Genomic DNA, 4,405 nt, shown 5'->3' with positions numbered 1-4,405 from the left:
AAAAACAGCTGAATGTGGCAGCACGCCCCTGCGGTCCCGGCTACTTGGGAGGCTGAGGTGGAAGAATCGCTTGAGGCCAGGGGACTGAGGCTGCAGTGAGCCATGATGGCACTACTGCATTCCAGCCTGGGCGACAGAGCAAGACCCCATCTCAAAAAAAAAATAATAATAATAAAAGAAAGAAAAGGTGACGGGGGTAGGGGTGGAATTTGGACACAGCTGCACACAGGAAGAACACCATGTGCAGATGAAGGCAGTTAGAGTGAGGCTTCCACAACCAAGGAAGGCAACACAGAAGAAAAGAGTGGGATGGGCAAGGGAGGAGGGACTGGGCCAGGTGCCGTACACAGCAAGCTCCCAGTCTTGGTGGCTTAACCTACAGATGTTTGTTTTTCAGTCATTCAGAGATTTGTGCCAAGACTTCTGTTTGGCAGGCACCTTCCACCAGGTCACTGAGGGATCCAGCTCCTTCCATCCTCCCCTACGTATCCTTTCCGCTCAGTGGGTGAATGGCGAAGAGAGAAGCTGAGGCTGTGGCAGGCCAGACCTGGCAGGGACTTTCCAGGGATCTTGTAAGTGTTCTAGCCGGGTGCGGTGGCTCACACCTGTCATCCTAGCACTTTGGGAGGCCAAGGTGGTAGATCACTTGAGCTCAGGAGTTCCAGACCATCCTGGGTAACGTAGGTAAAGTATGTCTCTGTTTATTTATTTGTTTGTTTATTTTTATTTTTATTTATTCGAGATGGAGTTTCGCTCTTGTCACCTAGGTTGGAATGCAGTGGCGCCATTTTGGCTCACTGCAACCTCTGCCTGCTGGGTTCAAAATATTCTCCTGCCTCAGCCTCCCGAGTAGCTGGGATTACAGGTGCCCGCCACCATATACAGCTGTTTGTATTTTTAGTAGACACCGGATTTCACCATGTTGGCCAGGCTGGTCTCAAACTCCTGACCTCATGATCTGCCCACCTCGGCCTCCCAAAGTTCTGTGATTACAGACATGAGCCACCACACCCGGCCAAGAACCTCCCTCCCTCCCTCCCTCCCTCCTTTCCTTCTTTCTTTCCTTCCTTTCATCTTTGAGACGGAGTTGCCCAGGCTGGAGTGCAGTGGCACAATCTTGGCTCACCATAACCTCTGCCTCCCGGGTTCAATTAATTCTCATGCCTCAGCCTCTTGAGTAGCTGAGATTACAGGTGCGTGCCACCAGGCCTGGCTAATTTTGTATTTTTAGTAGAGATGGGGTTTCTCCATGCTGGTCAGGCTGGTCTCGAACTCCCGACCTTAGATGATCTGCCTGCCTCAGCCTCCCAAAGTGCTGGGATTACAAGCGTGAGCCACCATGCCCGGCCCAAGAACCACATTTCTAACAAGCTCCCCAGTAATAATGGTGCTGGTCCAGGGACCAAACTTTGAGTACTGAGAGGTGTCACTCCTGCTGTTGCCCTTCTAGCCACACCTCATGTAGGGGAAGTGGGGAAATGAGTCCAGTGTTTGTGCAGGAGCTGGAGGAACCGGGATCAGTAAACACAGGTAGGGGGTGCAGCTAGGAAGCAGGCAGGAGGAACACAGCTGTCCCAGGAAGGGGGACAGGGCAAAGTATCATTGCTGCTGAGGATACGTGAGGTCACAACTAGGACTTGCGGCCCCTCAGCAGGGGCCTCTTTCTGAACTCCTGGGAAGGCCCCGAAAGATCCCCCGGGGCTGCTCTCAGGGGCTCAGAGGGGCCCATGAACCCCTACCCCACTCATCCTTCATCCAGCTGCCACCCAGGAGAGGTGGCCCACTGATCCACTGCCCTCCTGAAGACAGAGCGTGGAGGTGAGGCCCAGCCTGGATCATCTCTCCCAGGGCCTCCCCAGCCTCCAGGGGGACTCCCTGCCCACAGATTTCTGGAGCCTCCTTTTGCCTTGGTGGCCCTAATGTGCATCTGCCATGAGGAGTGGACCCCAGAGGGAACACTGTCCCCACCAGAGAGGTGAGAAAAAGGAAGGAAGGGCCAGGCACGGTGGCTCACACCTGTAATCCCAGTACTACGGGAGTCTGAAGGGGGCAGATCACCTGAGGTCAGGAGTTCCAGACCAACCCAGCCAACAGGGCAAAACCCCGTCTTGAGATTGCAACGAGCCAAGATGGCGCCATTGCACTCCAGCCTGGGCAACAAGCAAGAGACTCTGTCTAAAAAAGAAAAACAACACAAAACAAAAAGAAAATCGTCTCTACTAAAAATACAAACATAGCCAGGCATAGTGGCGCCCACCTGTAATCCCAACACTTTCGTAGGCCGAGGGGGGCAGATCACCTGAGGTCAGGAGTTCAAGACCAGCCTGGCCAACATGACGAAACCCCGTCTCTACTAAAAATACCAAAATTAGTCAGGTGTGGTGGCGCCCGCCTGCAATCCCAGCTATTCGGGAGGCTGACGCAGGAGAATCGCTTGAACCCAGGAAGCAGAGGTTGCAGTGAGCCAAGATCGCGCCACTGCACTCCAGTCTGGGCAACAGAACAAGACTCCGTCTCAAAAAAAAGAAAAGAAAAGAAAAGAAAAAAAGCAAGAAGACCAAGGTCAGCCGAGCAGCCCCAGGTGGAACCCAGGCGTCCTGACTGCACCGGGTCTGGCCCAGACCCAGAGCTCTGGGCAGGAAAGGGCTGGGCTCAAACACGCCCACCCTGCATTGCCTTAAGAAGGGCAGGGCTGGGCATGCGCGGTGGCTCACGCCTGTAGTCCCAGCACTTTGGGAGGCCGAGGCGGGCGGATCACGAGGTCAAGAGATCGAGACCGTCCTGGCTAACACGATGAAACCCTGTCTCTACTAAAAATACAAAAAAGTTAGCCAGGCTAGGTGGCGGGCCCCTGTAGTCCCAGCTACTCGGGAGGCTGAGGCAGGAGAATAGCGTGAACCCGGGAGGCGGAGCTTGCAGTGAGTCGAGATCACGCCCCTGCACTCCAGCCTGAGCCACAGAGCGAGACTCCATCTCAAAAAAAAAAAAAAAAGAAGAAGAAGAAGGGCAGGGCTGCTGAGCCTGCTCCTCCCCTTCCTGGGGGGCTTATTGGTGGGGCAAAGTGGCCTGGTCCCTCCTCTTGCCCAGGTCCCCCAACTTCTCACTTTCTCCCAACTTGGGCAGGGCAAAACCTGTGTTCCATGTTCCATAGGAGAGAAAGGCCAGGCTGGCCCCTGGGTTGCTTCTACACCTACCTCTTTGGCTCCTTTCTCTCTGCCGCCTCCATGTGGCCAATGTGCACCTGCGCAACTGCTTCCCTCAGAGATGACAAGCCAAGCTTGTCAGGCCCTAGGGACCCCAGGCTGACCCCTGCCCTGGTCTGGCCTCAGTCTCCCTGTCTGTGAAATGGGCTGCTGGAGATCCTGCTTCGAAGGTGTCAGCTGGCGGCAAGGATATTCGCGGGGTGAGGAGCCCCTCAGAGCAGGCATGAGAGTATCCCTGTGTACCCAGAGGTCCCTGAAGAATCAGAGACCCTGGAAGCCAGATAGAGCTGTCAGTCAGTGCCCAGAACCTGGATCAGACCAAGCGGAGTTTGAAGCCCAGTTCCAACATTTAATAGCTGGTGACGTCCACGAGTCACCATTACCACCTCTGTGCCCCATCTGCAGAATGGGAAGATGAAGTTGTCCCCCCTCGCAGAGTGTCAGGAGGGCAGACATGCTGCTGCTTGCAGAGCTCTGAGTGCCAAATGCTTGGGAAGTGGTGTGGGGGTGGGCTTCTTAGTTCTGGAAGTTTCCATGAGTGACCTGAGACTGGAGTTTGCTGCAGGGATACTCCACCCCACTCCATCTCAGTGTCCCAGCCTCAGCACTGAGCACCCCCTTCCTCTCACCCACTGCCCCCTCTGGAGGAGACAGGCCTGGGCCAACTGAACTGGGTGTCACAGTGCCAGGGACAAAGGGACAGATTTTTTAGACCCCGCTTTCTCGAGGGAAGGGGCCGATTCTTCCACCAGCGTCCCAACCCCTTTCCCCAGACAGAGTCCTTAATTGTCCCTGTCCCCACCTTGCCCCATCATCAGAGGGTGAAGCTCCCCACGCACCACCATCGACCAGGCCTGCCCCTAGGACACCCTCTGTGGACTGGAGCCTGGGAGGACTTCACTCAGCCCCCTCCAAGAGAGACTGGGCAGACAGGTGGTCTTGGCTGCTTCCTCCTCAGGAAGTGCAGTTGGGTTCCAGGAAGTCAATGGGTGCTGGAGGACCCCAGCTCAGGGCTCAGTGAGCCGGACCAGCCTGGCCGCTGAGAGAGCTCCCGGAGGAGGCGACAGGGACCCTGGCTTAGAGTCTCAGCAAGCCAAGCTCCTTCAAATGCCCCCGCCTTGGCTCCACACCCCTCCTCCAGAGCGCACTCGCGTGAGGCGCTAGCTGGAAGATCCCTGGGGGTCCCAGCACCGCAGCGGGTG

This window comes from Colobus angolensis, unplaced genomic scaffold, assembly GCF_000951035.1.
Source record: "Colobus angolensis palliatus isolate OR3802 unplaced genomic scaffold, Cang.pa_1.0 Scaffold303, whole genome shotgun sequence".
NCBI lineage: Eukaryota > Metazoa > Chordata > Mammalia > Primates > Cercopithecidae > Colobus > Colobus angolensis.
Note: the sequence above shows the minus strand (reverse complement) of the source record.